We start from the raw sequence: 23,189 nt of genomic DNA, 5'->3' as shown, positions 1-23,189 counted from the left end.
CTGGACGTGTTTGATGTCGCGGGGTGCCACCCATCCCCTCCGTGTTGAGGGCACCCACTATGTCCGTCCAGATCCTCCTCCGTCCTCCCTAGTTGGTGCGCAATGGTGTGAAGAGGGCATCATACTGCCCCAGGACTTGTTCCACCAGGATGCCAACTTCATTGGAAGTGAAGCTGGCAGCCCTCTGCCTCTCTGGCTGGGGGTTGCTTCTGGTGCCGGAAGGTGTTGTGTCGAACATGGCAACCCCCGAGGCAGGTGTGGGTGGGCAACTGGGTCCTGGGGTTGGGCTGTGGAGCGATGTAATACCAGTCGGGAGTCCTCTGTTCTAGCAGGGGTGGTCACAGCAACTGGACCCCTGGAGATGGCAGATGTGCAGGCACCAAATGGCAGGGCACGGCAGCAGGCAGGCAGGCAGCAGCAGATGGCTCATGGGAGGCTGCTCAGGGATCTGGGGGCAGGAAAATGGCCTTCTGTGTAGGAGCATGGTCTTCCGTGTGTTGTCACGTGGCCAGCTTGATACGGAGTGATTTGGCACGTGAAAAAACTGCACGTCAGCATGTAATTCGAGGAAAGGCCCTTAGCGCGTAAGCGCGTCTGTGACGTAACGCATGCTGGTGTTTCCCTCGTGATGGGTGAATAGTGATTCAGCATGTGAAAAAACAGCACGTCTGCGTGTCACTGCGTGTAACCCGAGGAAAGGGCCTAAGCACGTAAGTGACGTGACGCGCACAGGCGTTTCCCTCAGCACGGGTTAAAGGTGAGCGGTGCCAGCAGCTTCACAGCGGATCAAGGAGGTATCTCTTCTTTTGGTGGGGGTATTGGCTATGCATGTTTTTCATTATCACGCTAGTCAGACGGTGAGTCGCGCATTCTATTTTCCCCACTGCGGGCCCTCCTGTGTATCGCGTACCATGTTCAAGGTCATAGTAGCCTGCGTGTCCCACGCGTACGTGTTTTTTGTGTTCCTGGGTGCCACCGCGTACTGCGGGAGGTTAATTCCATCCACTGCGGGGGTTGTGTGCACGGTTTTACAGCAGTTTTGGGGTGCCTGAATGTTGCGTTACCCGTCACTTCATCACTGGGGTCACATACAGCCTTGCAGGTGCAGGGCTGCTGTTACCATCTTGTATCCCACCCCCTTCACCCCAATTGCCCAGGACAATTGGGGTGTACACCTCCCATTGGCACTACTACATCTGTGCCGGCACTACTCCATCTGTGCCATGGCTGGGAGGCCGTGTAAGGTGAGGGGCGCCTCAGCTGGGCATAATCCCTGTGGCGGGCATGGTCAGGGACGTGGGCGGGGTGTCCAGGGAGTAGGGGGACTCCAGGGTGTCCAGGGTGGCTGCAGAGGGGTAAGAGGCAGGGGTGCACCACTTTGGCACAATGTTGTGCCACGTGTTGGTGCAGTCATACCACCACCCGCTGTGGCTCCGGTAGGTGCAGTTCTTGCATCTGGCACTGGCGCCCATGTGACCCGGCAGTCTGTTTCATCGACTGCTACGGGCCCAAGGGTAGTGGTAGCTGCAGATGCAGCTGTGGACACCACCACACAGGCTCAGAGTCTGCCAGCACAGGCTGCGTTGGCACCTGAAGAGTCCATGGAAGATTTCCAGGAGGTCAGGATCAGGAGGCACATCATAGGTGCACACAGGGCTGCCCTGACCGCGGCACGTGTCCCTGGGGCAGTAATGTCATCTGCTGCCCCGACCAGCTGGGTGTTGGCAAGTGCATGGGCAGATACTGCCGACATAAGCCCGGTTGCGAGTCTACCATCCAGGACAGTCCCAGTCAATGACTGTGGCACAGCAGATGTTGCTGCGCAGGGTACTTTGATATGATATGATATGATATGGTATTTGTAACGCGCCTATACACAAGTGTTTCAAGGCCTTTCCAGGGCACCCAGCAGCCACTGATGCAAGTCAGGGCTTCTGTCCTTGTTCCACCTGCCACTCCCTCGGTTCAATCCACCAGCGCCATTGCCCATACTAATCAGGGAGGCATTTGCCAGTCAGGGTCCGCACCACTGTCCAAGAGGAGGAAGGTTGCACCTGCAGTAGAGGCTGGGACCCCAGACACAGCTCCGGCCTCTAGCACGTCGAGGAAGAATCCTTTCTGCAAGCAGGAACTGGACTTCCTTGTGGACTACGTGCGGGTCCACAACCGTGATATGCTAGTGGGGCCCAATTGTCAAATGTCGGCTGCCCATCGTATGTCCCACTGGAAGCGTGTTGCGGATCATGTGAGTGCATTTGGTCATGAGGTGCACACGGGTCAAGAGTGCAAAAAGCATTGGGATGATCTCAAACGCAGTACTAAGGCGAAGCGTGCCTCTAATTACAACATGACTCTGGTGACGGGCAGTGGGCCACCACCTGAGGAGGAAGACCTCACACCGCACGAGTCTGTCGCTGCGGAGTTCATACCAGCAGGAATGGTCGAAGGAGTGGGAGAGATGCTGGACTTTGATGCCCTGTCCAGTAGTGAGTTTTGTAGCCTCTTTGTCGAGGACATGTGTGGTTTGCTTGTGTGATGTGTTGTGTTTGACTGCCACTACATGTCATGCGTACATGGTTCCCATGTGCAAGTCATGCAATGCTTCAGTGATGCGTGCCTGCTGTGCAGGATGCTGGACATGCAGAGCAGACAGGGACTGTCCTCATGGCCACACTTGCACCCTACTCACATGCTAATCACCCGGCTGCCCCTCCGGTCCATGTTCCAGCTCACTGGCCATTCTGCATGTAGCCTGGGGTGTCTTTCCTCTCAGCACTGGGACTATGTCATTGCATGACCGATGTGCATGTGTCTTCGGCCTGCATGTGGGTACTCCATGTAGGCATGCTCCCTTGCCCTTCCCCCCACACCACAATTTCACCATGGCAATGGTGTGCTTCATGTTGGCGTACTGCAATGGCCTGTTGAAGGCTCCTGTCTCCATGCAAACTTCCACCAGCCAACCTGCCAGACACATACAGTGGGGTACATCCTCTGGTCTTGATGCAGGGCATCTCACTTGGACTGTGCAGATGGCAGATGCTCCGCAGGGACATGAGTACCCATTCATGCTCCATGTGCATTCCATGCATGCCCCTATATTTCCTTGACAGGATGATCACAGTAGTACGTGTCCAGCCTGACCTACATTTTCTGGCATTTGATCATCAATTCCATGCCCACTCTGGCTCAGTCCAGCATCACACACAGGTTTAGGGTGTCACAGTCTGTGTGGGGCACAGGCCTCGCCCTGTTTCTGGCCCACTGACTCTGTTCAACTGGTGTAGTGGCTTCTGCACACATGGGTGTACTACTGAGGGTTCATCATGTGTCCTGCTTACTGTCCCATCATCATCTGCTGTGTCGTCAGTTGACTCAGATGATGCAATTGATGCTAGTCAACACTGTCTTACAATACACAGGTCCCTGGTCACCCTTTTGCTGCCATGCAATGCCTCCCTGCATTTTCACTTGGGGGCGAGGGGTTTGGGGAGTTTGCTTGTAGCCTTGCAACACATTGCATGCACATTGCACGTGATGCCTGAACTTGCCCTTGCACTGCCTTCCTGTCTATTGGAGTACCTCATGATGTACTTGTTCATGTAGATAGTGGCTCACGTACACATGTCCTGCACTGCATCAAACCACGTCTGAGCCAGGTTTCACCCTTCTACATTAGTACTCACTGATGCAGTGTCAAAGTCACCTGGCATGTATGGACTCTTTTTCATCCCTTCTCTGTCATGTATGCGACAGGCACAGGTGCATCCTGTGGCACATGTATTCAGTATTGGAACTCCCTAGTGGTTGTTTAGATGGGTGTATTGGTCAATGTGCGGCCTATACCAACTGGCGTAGAGCAGTGATTGGCTGTAGCCTGCCAATCGGGTTGTGATGACTGTGCAGTATCCTTCACGTGTGTATGTGTGCAGTTCCACATACATCAAAGCAAGCAGCATTATGGCTACTTGCTTTGGTGTATTGGATGCTGGTCATGTTCACAATATATGTGTAAGGGGAAATGGGTGTATTTGAATACTTTCACATGTACATATGCAGGCAGCTGCAACGTTGTGTGGTGCAACATTGCAAGTACTCACTTATGTGTTTGTGAAAGTGTCCATTTACACATGTGTCTTCTGCAGCTTTCTAGTTGACTGACTAATATGTAGTTGATTGACGTTTATGCTGTAGACATTTATGCATTGCACACGTTATGTGGAACTGGCAGTAACCAAAAGGTTCACTGTTGTGCAGTATGTGTATGGCCAGGCACACTTAGCTACTATGGTGCCTCCTGGGCTTGAAGATTCCCACAAGAAATGATGTAATAGGCACATTCATAGCCCAATGTGCACAATCAGGCCCTGAGGGGTGTTGTGGGGGCCTCATGTCCTGCAGCTCGCACGGTACAGGTCGTTATGGTGCCTCATGCCTGGTTGCAGGCCCTTGCTTTGCTTTTGACATTCACTACTTCTATATGGCCCATACCACCCGGTACGGGGTGACCTGCAGATGGATGTGGCTACATTGCTGATGATGCTTCAGTGATGCATGGCTACATGCATGTTAACTGTGTCATTGTGTGTTTGGATTCACTTGCAGAAGTGGTCAAATTGCAGTTCAGGCATTCTTATGGTGCGTTGCATCTCTTAGTTGCCATCTGTGACATGTGCCGGACAGTGGTGGTGTCTGATGGAGTTCATATACTACATTTTGTAATACTGTAGGCTTTGCTATTTACACACATCCATTTCTGCTTTTGGGATGTGTATGCATATCATGGCCACTGGATGCATGCCAGGTTCTCCTTTGTGTGTGACATGTCTGCTTCATGTGTTGGCTGTGTATGTGATGTCTATGTGTGTGTGTGTTTTATGTGCTTCTGACATGTGTAGTAATGTTAATCTTTTCTCCCCTTTCCAGATGATGACGCAATGGAGCCAGAGGATGGTGTTGTCATGCCAGACACAGGGTTGCTATCACACCAGCAATCCAGCACAAGTGGGGGTTGTGGGGTGGTAGGCCACGAGAACCCACTTGTGTTACAGACCATCTTGTCTAGAGTTGGCAACGAGTATTGCTCGGATGATCACTCTGACGACAATGTTAAGTTGGATGCGCATCGGGTCCATTCGTCAGGGGTGAGTGATTCTCATGTGGACGCTCCTTTGTCCGCGACACCTAAACTGAGGGGCCAGATGGTGGTGGGACCTCCACCTGTGGTTGATCGGGACGCAGGGTCACCCTCCACTCAAGTTGCTGATGTGCCTGCGCCATCAAGTCGCGGAGGAACGTAGTTCTGCAGCTGTGGGCGGTGCCAACCCAAAAAGGACATCAGCGCCTTGGGCCTCGCAGGTGTCAAGCCCAGCAACACGGTGGCCGTGCGCCACTGGGGTATACTGAGTGGGAGCAAGCCATGGTTACCAATTCAGAACACCAGGGGGCAGCAATTGATAACATCGCTGAGAGCATGGAACGTGTGGCCCAATCCGTGCTACCCCCTGTGGCAGAGTCCACGGCCCGCTCGCTCAGGCTAGGCATGGCGGCCTCAGACGGGGCACGCCGGGCTGAAATGGTGTCTTTGCATCAAGCAATTTCTGCTCACGCAGAGGCACACATGGAGGCTATGAGGGTTGAGTATGAATCCCTCAGATCTACTCTGGGTTTGCTCTTGATGTCCCAGAGGAAGCAGTCAGAGGAGAGGTTGGAGCAGCTAGAGAGTACCATCTCTGCTGAGCTACGTGCTTGCCGGGAGGTATACCAGTTGTCCAGCCAGGCCACGAAGGAAGAACTCTGTGTTACATGTGCTACCTTGCAAGATGAAGCACGAGTATCACACAAGGTTCTACATGCTGACCTACTTGTCATCACCTCACAGACCAGGCTCACCCGTCCCGCAGAATTGCTGCCGACGAGGGGTAAGCTGCGGCTAGGCATGGTCAGGGTACTGTGCCACGTCAACCTTTTCAGGAAGAGGGTGATGAGGACAACGAGATATCTCCCACACAGGTCGGGCTGTACAGGCGTTGAGCCCATGCAGTTTTTTTTTTGTCTCAACATCAGCGCATGTGGCTGTTGAGGTGCACCCTGTACCTCCCCCCTCCTGGGTGCCCCCCCTGGTCATATGTGGCCATTTTAGATTGTTCTTTTTAGTTTAGTTAGTTAGTATGGTTTTTTATAGTTGGTTTAATTCCTTAATATAGTCTAAAATTGCTTGTCTATTGTGCATTCATGTGACAGTGTGGTGCTTTGTGGCTTTTGAAAGTATCCACTGTCTGTCTGTTCCAGCTGGGCCCTTCAAGCTTGTCTCGTGTATGTGTTTGCAGCTTGGGGTCCTGACTCACATAGGCCACTCCTGCTTCCCTTATCCATGGGCTCGCAACGATGGTTTGGTGTAACAGTCATTTACACAAGGGCTTTGGACTGTCATATCTGTGGCCTGTCTGCTGCTGTACTACTTATGTTAACACCCCTAGTGGGGATTGTTGGGGTTTTATACACGGCATGTCTGTGATCAATTTGAATGGGTTCATGATTGATGTGTCAATTAATTGATCTAGAATGTGATCTATGTTATTTTATTACCTTTATATGTCCTTGATGCATGTCATGCTGTAGACAGTAGCCTGCACCCTTTGCCTGTCAAAGTCACATTGATGCTGGGAGGAGTTCTGATGTAGGTCTCTAACATGGTCCAGTGACAACCGCCATGAAGACACTCAGGCAACTTTCAAGCGATGTGTATATGTTTTTTGCCCTTTCTGCAGGACAAAGAGCCTCCAGACCACCTTTGCCAGCAGACACAGGGTGAAGTACTATAGAAACCTGGCTACGTTCAGTGGTGCAGACATGCGCATGTGTGCACGAGCAGTAGCACAGGGCTTGTGCACAGACATCCAACAGAAGCAGACGTGTTTCCAGGAGCTCCAAGCAAGGTGAGCAGCACAAGGGGGACACACCGCAGCCAACCTTCCACCAAGCTACTTGCACAAGTATGCTAAGTAGCGCCACTGATGGGGAGCTTGGCCCAATATTGTTTTAGAAGTGCACAGTACAGCTAAGATGCGTTGAGGGACAAATGCCAAGTAGCTTGACAAGTTGTCAGGGGCATACGCAGGGGCCATCGTACATAACCTCCAGTCCCCCCGCTCCATAGAAGCTGAGTTATTCACACAGTAGCGTTCAGAGCCAGAAACCTATACAGCACACAGGGACACCCAGCGAGGCACTGACTTGTGTGCAGCGCATGTCATTTGCATGTGCAAATTGCCACTTGCACTACCTATTGTAATCCACTGCTGCCAGAACACAACTTGTACTGAAGTCGCACCTCGCTATACGCGTCTAGCAGGTCACCCAGGGACCATTCTGTCATGTGTGATTCTTTGTTTGTTTGTTTATTTATAGGGCGCCCGAAAACCCTTGGATAGCTGGGCGCACAGAATAACAAGAATGCTTAGACCTTGGTTACAGGTTGCATATTACAGGTTCTTGGTAACATAAATTGTATACAGTAATTACATTATGTACATTCTTTGCATGTAAGGGTGGAAAGGTAACAAATTATATACAGTAAATACATGTACATTTTACATGTAAGAGTGGAGGGGTATGTGTGTCATCAGGTCACAATGCTCAGGGTCACCGGTTTCAGAGGTCATTGCTTCGAAGCCAGGTGCGGGTATGGTGCCTGAAGCTGTTGTAGGGCTGGTCCCTTCTTAGTTCAACTGGCAGGGCATTCCAGTACTGGGCTGCTTGCACAGGGAAGCTATTACCTCCTGGTTTTTTTTTGTCGGAATCTAGGGGTTTGGAGGCAGAAAGAGTTGGCTGTTCTGGTTGGTCGTGCAGTGGTTTTTCTTATTATTCTATCCCTAAGGTATGGGGGGGCTGCATTGTTCAGACATTTGAATGTTAGTGTGACAATTTTGAAGGTGATCCTATCGCTAATTTTTAGCCAGTTGACGCATTGGTCTTCCATTTGCCATGCGACCACGTGCGCCTGCCTTACTGCATTGACAGTGTATGAACCATCACAGGGGCAAGCTAACGTATACGTAAATAGCAGCAGACAAGGGTGTTTGTTTGTGGAGAAGTCACTTACTTTGGGGCAGGAGTGTTGTTGTGTGTGTGTTGTAACACACACAGATTAGTAACTCACGCTCTTTTTGCAGCATTGAACTGATCCCGTTACCGGACCTGAGAGTGCACAGGCAGGAGGCCAGCACTCACCCCAGAGATAAGTCTCTCTTTGTCTTGCATTTCACTCATTTCGTACATGTTTCCTCTGATTGAGTATGTGTTATTGTCAATAGTGTTTTTTTGTATTTTGCCTACTTTCCCTTGCAAATCCAACTCCCCTCTCCTGCCCCTCTTTCCGATTATCCTGAATACCAATGCCTGTCCAACCAATGGATCCCTGACCCTCTTTCCCCGCCGCGGTCTTGGAGGCCTGTGTAAGTTTTACATTGCAGGCGCCCAGACCACGGAGGGGGTGGTTGGTTTGTGCCACTCCTGCACCTGGAGACCGGAGCTGTGACACTACCCATCAGTTGTTGCATCCTCATTGTATGGGGTTTCCGGTAAAAGGTACCCTTCATGTTGATCCATTGGTGAACTGTGCTACCTTGGTAGTTCGATCATTCTGCTTGTACATGTGCCAGGAGTTTTGTTTCCACTTCGAGTAATCTACTGGAGACTCTTCCAGGCTATTTATGTGCCAAGAGGCTTTTTACCTGGTTTGGGGGTTTGGCTCCTTGGATTTGGCTGCAATTTGGTATTTTTAACAGTCAAGGAGGCCTCTGAGAGGGCTGGACCGTATTTACACGCAAGGTGGGACATGAAGACCAAGGGGTAGGGGGATCCTGTAGCCAGGTAGACTAAAAGGGAGAAGGCTACATACCCCAGACACACTTGTTCAGAAGGTCATGGTGATGTGTAAATGAGGGAGGGCCTTTTGTTGTTGGACAGGAAGCCTGGGCTACATTGTTTGGGCACTCTCTGACAATGTCATTGTGGGGTACATGCACCGTGCATACCGGGTACATGATGTGTTCTGCTGGTCAATGGCTGTTCCTGTGTTGTATTTACTTTACAGGTGTCAGGGGATTTTTGTGGTATGACATGCTGGGTGTACACAATTGTGATGTGTATAGGACACTGAGGGTCACTTGATTTGACATGCATATATTGAGTGCATGTCCTTACTGACACACACAGTTGCACAATGCTCCACCCCACGTACAACACCCTTCCATGCCCAAACGTTCGCACATATTGCCTTCTCGGGCACGCTGTGTCCCTGCAGCGCATGATCAATTACCATTTGGGGATCCTGGACATGCGTCAATGGGATCATGTGTTGATTTGTCCTTTTGATGTGATGCTCAAGGTGTATCCCCAAAACAATAGCAGCTCACTGTGCACTGTGCTGAGCAGTGTGTAGCAGGAGATGCACACAGCACACGTGTTTGGGAGTGGCGATTTTGCATTGCCCAATGTGCATGTGCACAGGCATTCTGTGCTGTGTTGAAGCTACCACTGGTGTGCAGCATTTGTGTATGACTTGGTATGTGTGGGAGGTTGTTGTCAGTCATTTCTTCTGAATCCATGTCAGGCATCATTGTCTCGGGCCACTTTCCATTCATCACATGTCACTTCATATATTATTGTGCATGTGTTGGATTTTGCTGTTGCATGCCATGTCATGGTGTGGCAGACAAGGGTGATGTGGTTTGCGGGGGTCTGGGTAACATAACAGGGATTGTCATGGCCTGTTTTGCGGGGGGTGTGATACACACCTTGCATGTGTTCCTTTTGGTCATACTGGATTGGTTATGTTTAGGTAGCTAGGGATGCACACAATGTAGCACTCCCATGGCAACATCCTCAGGGTGGTAAGGTTGTGACAGTTGACTGTCTCTTTGTCATAATCGGTTGTCACCTGGTATGTGCCAGGCCTGTGTGCACTCTGCAGGGGTGGGAGTTTAGGTAAAAAATGTGTCCACAAGCTGGGTCTGGGCTGCCTCGCCCCTTGCCCTTTCACCTCCCATGGGCAGCGCCTGTGCATGTGGTTGGGGATGTGGGGGCACCACCATGTTCACCGGTACGCCCTGCCGTGTTGCAACATTGTGCAGGACACATGCTGCCACAATGATACTGCACACTACTGGGGGTGCATATAGTAGCTGGCCGCCAGAGTGGTCAAGGGATCGGAAACGTGACTTGAGTACTCTGAATGTGCGCTCCACTGTGGAATCTGGAACCCCACCTAACCACCACAGGTAAGATACAAAGCTCTCTGAATGTGCGCTCCACTGTGGCCCTGGTTGCAATATGGGCAGCTTTGTATCTTACCTGTGGTGGTTAGGTGGGGTTCCAGATTGGCGTAATATGTGGTTGCTCAGAGGGTAGGCACTGTCCCCTGGGGAGGTGGTAATGGTTGTGATTAGTTGGGTTTGTGTATTTGTCTGTGTGTGACATGCATGCGCACAGGCATTTGTGCTCACCTAGGAACCATGTGTCGCCATCCTTCCCAGCTTCCAGGGCCCGGCTCAGGGTGGACATTCTGTATATGAAACTGTCATGGGTTGAGCCAGGGTAGTTTGCATAGACAGAGGCGATGATTCCCTTTGCATCGCATACAACCTGCACATTGATGGAATGCCAGTGCTTGCCATTTAGATAGATGTGCTCAGTGGCCCTAGGTGGATGTAGGGCAACATGGGTGCAATCTATAGCACCGAGCACTTTGGGGAAGTGTGCCACCCTCTAGAAGTCCTGGACCACGGCCTGCCTTTCTGCAGGTGTTCTGGGCATGTATATGTGCCTGCGGACTGAGGGATATGTGCCTCCGTTGCCAAAAACGGGTGTAGGCAGCGTGACTGCGTGGCCTGTGAGACCCCCACCACTATGGCAGTTGTCCGCTGAAATGACCCAGTGGCCAAAAAAAGCAGGACGTTAAGCACCTTCTCCAAGGGGCTCAATGCTTGGGAGCACAAGGTGGGGGATGTAAGGTCATCTTCCCACTCCCTGACAAGGTCTAGGATGATATGAGGTGGAAACCTATACCTGCCATAGACCTGGTTGTCAGGCATCCCAAAAAGGCTGGTCCAGGGCAAAAAAATGCAGGGCCTGGCTATTCGCCTCCTCCTGCAGTGTCCCACGATCAGCGCTGCGACAAATTGGGCATTCATCGTAGCTGTGTATACGTGTTTGTTGTTGTGCGCACTTTTATACTGTGCATGGGGATGCTTCTGCCTGCCTTTGTGTGGCGGACGTGTTGATGCCTGTGCGCGTCTTTTAGCGTGCGCGGGTTTCCCGTATTCCATTCCATAAATACGTGTTGTTCGCGTGCGTGTGGGCATTCCGTGTATTTCCCTGCAGTGCTTCCCCAGTTACGCCTTCTTTTTCATGTGTTGTTCCCCATTCCGCATGTTACGCCTGTGTCCTGCCCCCTTTTTGGTGTGTGCGCCGACGTTGTGCGCTATCGCTGTGCGCATCGTGCAGGACGTTCGGGATGTTGGAATGACGTGTGCGCCTGTGTGCGCCACTCAAGGATTTGGCGCACATCCCGCTGTAAACACGCACTTCCATGAATCGCACGCGTGCGTGTGCTTTTTGACGCTTGCGCCAGCCTGCGCCAAGATTTTCGGTGCACATTTGTTCCATGAATCGGCCCCCAAGTCTCAAACAACAAGGACAATTTGTACATTCTCACGACACATGTTCTAAGGAAATGAAGGTTTAGGCCCGATTCATAGAATTGTTTTCACGGTTCAAAGTGACTTTGCACTGCTGAAAAGTGACTCTGCACTGCCGACACAAACTCTCATTCATGGAACTGTTCCAAGTTCGTTTCTGCAGTGCAGTCATGTTTTAACTGCAAAAATGACGATGCACTAATTTTGCTCTGACTTTGAACTGCAAAAGTACACTTGTTTTCTGGTTAATGTGAGATTGAACATGGGATGGATAGGCTCCGTTATGAATCAGTGATTTAGGAGATCCTCAAACATGGGTGTCGGGGATTCCATTAACGACATGTTCATTCTGGGGTCGGCGATTCCACTATCACTTGGCCATCTAACCTGTGCAGCAATGGGGGGAAAGGAGGTGGAATCGACGTGAAAAGTTCATTGTTAGAAATGTTCGGTTATGGAATCTGAAAGAATGATCTGTATAACCTGGGTCACCATTTATGCTCCAGGCGTGTTGAAAAGGGAGGGGTACCGTGAGGGGAAGTGAGCAGAGCCGAGCCGTAATGTGTGCTTTACATCTTTGTAAATTGAGGTTTTACCGGTTTCAGTTTTCACTTCAATTGAGTTCCCATCTGTGGCAGGACCGGACTGGCAACCAAAAGTGGCCCTGGAATTTTTTTGCAAAGTGGCCCCATTTTTTTCGCTAAATGCGCGGGCAGAGCGCAAAACCAACACTCCTAGGATTAGGAATATCCCCCTCAAGCAAATGTTAAATACAATTATTCTAAATGAGTGTATTTAAGGCATGTTTTAAACATACATAAGTCAAGCCTTAGAAAATCCTGTCCTGCACAATGGGGGCTGAAATTAATAAGATGGTGGCACATTAAAAAAAGAGTTGTGAGGGAAGTGGGCTTATTTTAAATGATAGCTCTATTTTCCCTTGCATACCAACAAAATAACTAGAGTGCACACCTTAAAAATCCAATGGTATTCATCTAAAATATGAAGCATTGTGGTAAATTGGGCGACCACAATGGCATGAAAGTTGGCGTGGGATGCAGGTTGTATGGCCAATATATGCAAATCCTAGTGGACGAACACTTGAGCAAATATGCTTTTTTTTTGCATTTCAGCAATTCAGTATACAAAACGGCTTGTTAGTTTTCTTTCAAGACTAAAAGACTTCAAACAAAAGATAATGTGAAAAGGTAACCTGGGTCTGTTACATGGTTTGACAATGGCATGCTTCATATGTTGTGAGTGAACTGTGACATTGTACCAAAAAAATAGACATATTTGGCACACCAAAGAGCATACACATGGAAACTAGCGAGAGATAGTTTACACATTTTTTGTTAAAATGTGTGAATTGTCATGAAAGAAGACAGATTTGGGCAGCATATGTATTTGTGTGTGTGTGCTTTCAACACTTAACACAGACTCTCATGTTTGCAACTTAAACAAAGGTTGCCAATAATACTCGGGTCTGCTCAGTCACATTAGGCCTTTTATGAATGAACAAAACAGCACCAGCATCCTATCCAGGTTGGATCATGGACATTCGTTAATGCTAGGAGAAAACAAGGGCTGCATCACAAGATGTCAGATTATCCAGAACAGCGCAGAGAGAATCAATAGGAAGAGAACTCGAAGGGAGCATATAACATCAGATAGAAGAGCCCTACATTGGCTGACAATCAACGAATGGATCACGTTCAAAGCCATTATCTTGGTCCACCGAAGTATACATGGGCAATATCCAGCCTATTTGATAGATATGATCCTCCCGTACATACCGGGCCGATCACTGAGATCAGAATCTAGGGGCCAGATTCTCTGCCCAGCATTCAAGCGCACGAATGAGCTGTGGAGATCTTTCCAAGTAATGGCAGCCCAAGCATGGAATGGACTACTCAGTACCATCAGATGAGAGGGTAACTATCTGGCACACTAACCATGCCTCGGGCCAGCCCTGTATGCAGTTCAGCCTCACCTGCATGTTTAGCTGTGACTTTTTTCAGTACAGTCTAGTAGATTTGGGTGAGATTCAATTGTCTCCTTTGTTTGCACTCATACATCTTTAATAAGGTTTCATGAATATTTTAACAAAAGTGATTTTTCAAACCCATGTCCACTAGGGGTGTCACGGTATTCGTTTTATGACAGTACGATAACCTTCTTGCCAAATGACGGTATATCATGGTTATCGCGGTATAGCAGGTGGAGTTAACTGATCTTAACAAATATTTTCTAAAGGTCATAAATTGACAGATGTATCATCACAAACAAAACCAGGCACCCAGGGCCAGAATTGGGCTTTTCAATATACTTTCCACTGAAATGCCTTGCTTCCACCAAACACAAACACACGTGTGGAGAGGAGGGGGTGGGGTGGAGGCCTGCTGCAACTGGCAAAGCAAACTGAATAGCTTTTCTTAAGTGGTCATTTAGGCTTTTTGCTTCCCCACTGGCTACTGGTGAAGATGAACATTTTGCCATCTTGATAACCTGCATGCCACAGATCAATGGAGGCTGATGGTAGTATACGCTTGTACACATACACACACACACACACACACACATTGTTTTTCATGGTGTATGAACCTGGCGCCATAGGCGCCAGGACTGGCACCATGAGGGCTTTTGAAGAGGATGCCAGGCTCTAGAGGCCCGAGTCCTGACTGCACCTGGCCAATGGGTTTGCCAGAGGGGGTTTTGGGCAAGGGTCGTGACAGCACTCCCCCCTAAGGCCCCTCCCATGGTGTTCCTTCTCTCTGGCCCAGGTTTGGTTGGGAAGTTCTGATGTAATGTCCTGATTAGACACACACACGCACTCTCTATTTACGTTACAGCCTTTAGTTTACTTGAGGGCCAAAAGGTGTTCAGTAATCACTAACATGTTACCCTTTGGTATGGCAGCAGGGAATACCCACAGAGATGAGTGAATTTAGCAGTGTGACTTATTATATGTAAATTCAATGATAGAACCAGGGAAATCCCCCATCGCCATATGTTTAGAGAACATTATCCATTATAAATATATAAACACCAAAGCCGCCACCCCTAAGTAAACCCTTTTCCTTCTTGGCACTATATCTATTCTTCCTATTGCTAACATATTGATTTTGTGTAAGGCACTTGTGGTTTATGGAATGGCATTAAAAACTGCTCCAACTGAAACTACTTGGCAGAGGCACATCCAACAGTGCAAAAACCGAGACTGCGCAGCAATTGCTTACTGCAGCCTTTCCAAATCAGATTGAAAAGCACACTTAACGGTATGAACGGTATAACGGTATAAACAATGTGACGGTTATTATTGTTCAATGAAGTGGTTCACGGTATCTTTAACGGTATACCGTTATACCGTTACATCCCTAATGTCCACATCATACAGTGTTCAACTTCCCAAAATGCACTATTTACGACAATGCTTGCAATTCATGCATGTGTTATTGCAAACCACAATTCCAGTGCATTCACTTAAAAAAGTTGAGATATATTTGAAAAGCTAATAATTAAACAATGTAATTACTATTTCTGTTGTAAAGCACATTAAAAGAAAGCTACCCATGAAAATAGATGCATTTTGCTTTGCCCTACATGCATTTCTGTTGCTAATTATAACCATTACCCCTTTTGAGCCTAGAGTGCTGTGTGGTGCCCATTGACACACACTTAAATCATTAGATTGTCTCACTGAGTACAACACTATACCCGGTCAGTGAGCATGCTGTGCCAGTGGTGGGTAATAGACGGCAGGGTGGCAGTGCTGGCTCTGGAAAATAGGCAGGAGGGGTGAGGGGCTGACCAGAAGAGAGGCAGGCAGGTAAATCTGGAAAGGAGGCGAGGAAAGAAGGAGGTAAAAGTACCAGAACAGAAGCAAGTGAGGGTCAGCAGCAGTCAGCAGAGAGTACAACGGGAGAGGGGCACATTGCTGGATGAAAGAAGGGAGGGGTGACACAAGCGAGAGAGAAGACTGACGAGGGCTGGCAAACTTTAAAGGAGAGGATACAGGGAACAGGGAAGAGGAATGAACACATTAGTCGAGAACTGGGAAGAGGAATGAACACATTAGTCGAGGACTGAAGAAGAAGACATGACTATGAGAAGGCGGTGTGTTGGGATGGATCTGGAAAAAAAAGACTTGGGGTTGATAGAGAGGTCCAGGGAGAGGACGGTAGGTAAACCTGGAGAGCAGAGGAAAGAGAAGGAGGCAAAAGTACCACTCTGGAGCAGAAGCAAGTGAGGATCAGCAGTACCCAGCAGAATGGAGGAGGGGTACATACACCCAAATCCTTACTTTTCAGGCCTGGCTACTGCCCTCTCCTCTAGCCACAGCCTCTCTCTCGAGCCACCTCCTGCTGTCTGCTGGATGCAGTGCAGCTGGCCTCACCTGGTTGACTGTTCTTCTTGACCCAGAGCACACAGCACTGCACACAGGCCAGGCGTCAGCACAGCACTCATGTGACACATTCAATCATGTGCCCATCCACATGCACATGATGTGACGCACAACTGCACACAGCATGCTAGGGGACGTGTGGTTTGGTTTCAATGTGCAGGCATGCACAGTGCAACTCCAAAAGTCCATGGGTGGGGCCTGGTGGGCAGACAGAACATGCAGCAACCCCACACACCCAGGCTGGGCTGATTCTGGCTGGCCTGGATGGATGTCTCTGAGTGCTAGTTTGATGTTGAGTTCACATGCATCCTTCCCCAAAGAAAAGAGGCCCTATAGCCTGAGGCCTAGCAGGCTACAGGGCTGATCTGTAGACCAAGAAACAACTGTCATTAAAATCAACCTGTACACTGCAGAACCATCTTGTTCATCCAGTTCACATTAGGAAAGCACCTAAGTAGGTTAATGTTCCTAAGGTTGCCCTCTGTAACAGCACATCATGCATTTTGCGTCCTAGAGTGTGCAGCGCTTTCTAACTAATCGTATCCTCTATGCAGCTGTAATCAGAGGTTTATATTCCCAGTTTCATCATTTCAGTATATTAGGGCACAATCTACAGGTTTCTGTGTGTAACTTCTGTGTATCTTCTTGTAAAATCAAATGTTTATATGTAGCCATGTATGTAAAGGCTTGTTTTCAGCTGTCTAGTCATATCTGCTGCAAAGATCGCTTCTGAATCCCTCTGGTGGGTTTATTCAACGGTAATCTGATGCAAAGTTGAAATGCAAATCTCAATTGATGTAGCTCACATGAATTATTGTACAACACTACTGAAAGATTATATGACTGTTATTGTGGCCCGTGCCCTAACCGGTCTTCATCCAGTCGCAGAGAAAGGGTCAGGAAGAGCCATAGGCTCTTCTGGTAGGGGTTTTCTCGATTGGGTAATCCCCTCCCATCCAAGTTATTGCCTGTGGTTGGTGCCTCACCAGGAAGATCATGCCTTTTTTTTGTCCCTCACCAAAGAGATTCGAACCATACACTAGTACTCCAAATTTAAATTACCATAAAAGCCTGGTGGTTTCCCTACTAATAGTTTCAATCTTCTAGCCACTCGACCAGCTAGACAGTTGTTGAATGACCCACAGAATATTGCCTTTAGTGAGCGCAGATAATGTGTATTCTGACCCTACAACAACCATGTTCAGACCTTACCCCTCACAATATTATTTACTCATGTCAATTTAAGATACTTTTGTTGATTTTGTTCTGTACCATTGGGTGGTTAGTCAGAAAAAAATCACACTAAATGTGTAATTTCACACTTGCCCTCTTGTATTCTACAATTGTGTATTTCAACTAAGTCCTACCGATATTAGATGTGCCTAATATATTTTGCTTTACCCCCAACTCACATCATGCCCCGGGTCTATGGTTTTCATGTGAATCCATCCATATGCATAAGCAGCCTCTTTTCCTCTCTGCAGTAAATATACTGCTTGCGTTTATTATTCATACTTTTTCAGTCCTGAGGCCTATGTTTTTCTCGGACGGTAGGAAAGCCCTTCTGCCTCATCTTCCTGTTGTCTGTTTGTATACTCTGCATACCTTTCAAAACATTAGCCAACTCTTGGCCCTGAGATATCTTTGTGGTTTGCCGTGGTGCTGTGGTGCATTTTTAAGTCTCTCTTCACTGGATACCTTTTTGAACGTGGACCCTTACCTTCAGTGCTAGAAAAAGAGTTGCTAGAGCAATAGCGTGGGGCAGAGTGTGGCAGAGAGTGTGGTTTGCTGTGGTGCTGTGGTGCATTTTGAAGTCTCTCTTCACTTTACCTTTTTGGAGGCAAACCCTTACCTTCAGTGCTAAAAAACAGTTTCTAGCATGATAGCGTGGCGCAGAGTGCGGCAGAGACTGTGGTTTGCCGTGGTTCACTGCTGGGAGCCAAGGCGCCAAAGTGACTGGTATTGTTTTTACCTTGTTCTACTTTCTACTTTTTTATTTCTTTTTCCTTATGGCACTTCTTCTCTGCTGTGTGCCAGCCCAAGTGTCAGAGAAATTGAAGAATACTGAGCAGTGACTGCGGGTTGGACTGGCCTTTGAGCTGCGCAGTTGAAAATTATCTGCCATGACAGTCTTACATCCCAAGCAGCGACTGTGCGCTTGTCTGGGCTTTGAGCCGCTTGGTCGAGAATTATTTGTCGTGACACTCTCACTTCCCAAGCTGCGATTGCGGGTTTGACCGGTCTTGGAGCTGCCGGATATATTCCCGCCTGCTAACTCTCTTCTGTGTGTCTTATTCAGAACACTTATAACATGACGCATATATACAATTTATGAAGTGGGGCTTTGGGGGATGATTTGAGAGCCCCGGAACTGGAAGAACTCATGTGGTCAGACAAGAAAGCAAGGAACTATTCATAGTCCATCTTCAAGCCTTTGATCACTGCACACTCGAGAGTTCCGATCTCTGAGGGAAATGTTATCATAGATAATCAAATCCCCTCATATTCAGGGGTAAATGGAAGGGCTGCTAGTGAAAATGAAGTAATGGCCGTCTCTACACCAAACCATTTATCCCTGGTTGACGTTTTAGCAACAAATATTGAATATATAGCCACCACTCTAAAAAAGACCATATGTGAGTTCTTCCCAGTAAGAAAGAGCCACAGTCTGAATGATGTCACCCAGGTAAAAATCAGCAAGTTCCCTCATTCCAGGAAGGAAGGCGATAAAGTCAATAAAGTTAATCTATCTACCCGCAAGGTGTGGAATGGGGGGGAGAAGGACTAGGGGATCTCTATATCTCTCCGGACACGTCGTTTGAGCTAAATGCCATTCCAGGCTCCAGGTTGGACTCAATATAGACTAACCAAAATTTAAATGTGATCCAGCAAAGGGAGAGACTACAGTGCAAGGACCCAAAGGAATCCCGGATGAGTAAAGTTAGTGTGGATACTACACCTATGCTGTCGGCTTTGAATTTCGTACTAACCTCTCTGGTGAAGGTTTTTGAATCCCTGAGAGGTGAAGTTCATCAGCACACAGGAATCCTCATGGAACTCACATGACAAGGAAGAAAGTGAAAGCGCGTTAGTGGGCTTAAAATCTGCAATAAATGTGACCGTTATGGACACCCTGGTACAGATGAGAATGGGCTCGGAACATCAATCGGAAAATCTGACGACCTTGCAGGGTCACTAGGAGGGAGTGAATGGTGAATCAAACCAGTAAACACGTTTGGAACATTTGCACAGCAAATTCAAGTGCCAGATCTTATGTAAAATGCCAAGAATGCACACAAAAAAGGGAAACTGCATGTATGTTAGGAAAGCATGGTGATCTTTAAGTGAGATGTTGAAATACACAAGACTAGAGTGTCAAGAGTCATGGCAAACAAGAAATGGACAAAGTAACCCAAGATGATTTGGTTCATTTCATGGACGATACACCCTTGTCACTGTCAACCATGGAGGAATTTGTGCTATTGCCACATATATCAGAGGAAGGTTATCAAACGAATCTAAACACAGGTTCTCAGTCAACAGGGGAAAATAACCAGGAAAAGAAAACAACAGAGTCAAGTTCCAAGCCAAACAGGAAAACAAAGAAGAAGTAGAAAAGACAGCAGGGTCCATTTCTGGTGGAACTGGAGGCAATAAAGTCACACAAAAAAATAAATAACTAAACAACAAAGAAGCAAAAAGACCAGGAAGTCGGAATGCACACAGTTTTTCCGAAAGATTAAGTTAACTCAACTCTGTGAAAAAGATCTATCTATGAAGGGCAAAGGAGTTGAAGTGGGAAAAATTGCTGAAAACCCTGACAAAAGAACCAGACCGACAAAAAAAAAAACAGGGAAGCTAATAGCTGCCAAAAACTTGGAGCTGGAATCAAAGCCTAAGGCACTAACTGTGGGTGTCCAAATTGAAACACAAGTGAAACCAAGAAAGTTAGCGCCAATCTTCTTGAGAGGAAAAACTTCCATAAGGACCTCCAAGGAAGACAATTTGATCTCCGGAAGCCAGGGTCAGGACTCCAGGGAGTCGGTCATGAACACAGCAGCTGGCTCAATTCTCGAAACAGATAACGAGAAAGAAAAATCCTCCTGGAATCAACAACCCAAATATTATATAATCACCCCCACCTCATTAGAGCAAAGTAAGAGTAAGGATGTCTACATTGATCAAAGTGCCATCACATCGGTGAAGCAAGGACCAGTACAGTGTAAATGCTCAGCCAACCAGACAGGTCAACATTCAACAGATCAAGAAAGGAGACCGCATGGTTTTCAGCAAAGGACAGTGCCTAAGCTGTGGAGAAAAGAGTAGTAGAGACAAGAACGAGGCCTAAGACCCTGAATCGCAGCATTATTCTATCCACATTCAAAGGTGTTCCAGACCTGTACTATCTCTCCACGGTTGACATTGTGTATATTCGATTCCCACATGCTAAATGTACAGATATTGTGGAAATCGGTATACAATCAAGGTCAGGCGTAGGTGCCATTTTAGAAGCTATTGAAGAGTTCATGAAACAGGGGTATGAGGTTTCCCCTAAAATGTTTTATACAAGCAGTAGTAACGTAATAAGCAAGATGAACGTGTAAATGGAAGTTGCAGAGGGGAATGCGCATAAAAATTATGTCACCATAGATAGACAAACAAATGGGATAGAGTCACATTCGGCAGCCTAAGCAAATGTTTGGGCCCTAATGCCGGACATCCTGATGTAAATCATTCAAAGATTGGCATTGCCTGAGAAATCTCTCTAGCTAAACAAGATCTGAGATTACTGGGATGGAATACAAGGGGCTCCAGTTCTTTTAAAAATAAAGTGAACAGGGAATACATTGTTAACCATTTTCATATAATAGCTCTCCGAGAGACATGGTTGAAATCGAGCTTCAAGATGGATGACTTCTCAGTTTTGAAGCAGCGGGCCATAGGCGAGGGGATGGGGAGACCATCTGGAGGGTTGATGATTGCATGCAGAAATTCAGGTTTTGGTTTCTCAGAGCTGGTGTGCAATGCGACAATGGGAATTCTTGCAGTGAAGGCAGGGTATGGGGCAGGTCCACCGCATAAAGTGTGGATAGTGGTCAACCTCTACTGGAACCCCTCCTGTTCTACACTGTCTGATTTTCAGCAATCAATCTCAGATCTACTTCTGAGCATTTGTGTTTGGTTTCCTTTCTCCAGTATTATCTCACTGGGGGATTTGAGCTCACAATGTATTCAAACTGGTGGTTTGGGGGAGGAACAAAGTAAGGAACCAACTATCAATGGGAGGAAATGGTATTGCTTTCTGACAGAATGTAATTTATTTTTGGTCAATGGGAACACTGAGGGGACGTCCCACCTGCACCCACTTGGAAAATAGATGTGTGCCATTCAACAATAGATTATCTCTTTATTTCAAAGGATTTGTTTGAACAATGTAAGCATTTCTCTGTGAAAAATGTGTACCCAAGTGATCATGAAATGCTAGAAGGTACTTTTTCACAACCAAATGAAAATTGGGAGGAATCACATTCTGAAGTAGTATGTGTAAATAATGGGAAGAATAGACTGGCGAAATTTAAAAGAGGGGGAAGGGATCTAATCCATAGTCTGCATCACATTTCTAGTCCCTCGAGCGGCAATGATTTGACAAAAACATGAAACCCAAAAAGCTTTGTAAATTTCCTGTGAGACTTGAATCCCCTGGGGAGGGTGGGCAATCAAACCACCTCCAAGCATAGTGATAGCTTTGATGAAAGGACCTGGGCAAAGAAGAGAGAACTGAGGAAAGCATTGAGGGAGTTAATCTTAAATAAAGTGGATGAGGATGTGTACTGGAGGGAAGTAAAAACACTGAGAAACAGGTATAGAATTTGGTCAAGATCAAATTGATATTTACACATGTAGCGAGATGGTGAATTGATGTTACGGACTGTGGGTCAGAGTAACTCATGACATTTCTGGTCAGTGATCAACTCCACAGCAGTAGAGAAGAGTCATCCACAAAGTGGTGTTATTCTGGAAAAGGTATGGAAGGACCATTTCCTAAAACTCTATAGGGCAGTAAAGGGCCAGACGTTCTTTCCCCTGAGGTAGTAGTGGTTTGGGAACTGAACAAAAAGAGCTAGAAGAACTGATAAAAAAAAAAATCCTGCGCTCTCGGACAGGGGGCCCAAATGGTCTGAGTAATCAAATCTTAAAATCTGATGTTGGTCTTTGGTCCTGCTTACTGACAATGTTATTCAAGAAAGTAGTGAGCAGTAAACATCTCCCCAAGTCCTGGAGGAGAGCTATCATCATCCCAATCTATAAAAAAGGGGGATTGATTGGATCCAACAAACTACCAACCAACCTCCCTTTCAAACACAGATGGGAAGATTTTTGCGGGTTTCATCCTCAAAGAGTTGGAGAAGTTTGCAAAACAGAATGGAATTCTATCAAAACATCAGGTGGGATTCAGTAGAAAGATTCCTGATGTCTTTCTAGCTCATTAAATGGCTTGGTAATGAGCACAGTATGTAGTTGCTCATTCTTTATGGGGCTTGGATTGATTTATTCCAAGCTTTCAATATTGCTAACAGAGAACATCTGTGGGGTAAATTAAGGAGTTGGGGTTTACCTGAAAACCTGCCAGCCATAATATTTACGTAAGGATGCCCAAATCCAAATAAGGCTTCATAAAATGGGGAGATTCTCCAGGATTATAAAGACGGAGAGTGGGGTCAGACAGTGATGTACCGTGGCTCCCTTCCTCTTTAACCTCTATATATCACACCTGGCAAATAACCTAGAGGGCTCCGCATTGGCAACTTCTCAGATTGGGAAAGAGAGAATTACCTGGATTGCCTACACGGACGACATTGTGTTATTTGATTATACCCAGATCAGTTTGCATCGTATGTAAAAATTCTCAAGATGTTTATGCAAGGTCGAATGATCTGGGGATCAATCCTTTTAAGTACAAATTGTGATATTTAATTGACCACTTAAAACTGCTCACTTTTCATGGCGCTTGGATGACCAAATCATACCAAATCATACCAATTGCAAAGGAAGTAACATATTTGGGTTCAGTGGTGAGATCC

The sequence above is a fragment of the Ambystoma mexicanum genome, chromosome 7p (assembly GCF_040938575.1).
Source record: "Ambystoma mexicanum isolate Mex_15411 chromosome 7p, UKY_AmexF1_1, whole genome shotgun sequence".
In the NCBI taxonomy this organism is placed as follows: domain Eukaryota; kingdom Metazoa; phylum Chordata; class Amphibia; order Caudata; family Ambystomatidae; genus Ambystoma; species Ambystoma mexicanum.
Note: the sequence above shows the minus strand (reverse complement) of the source record.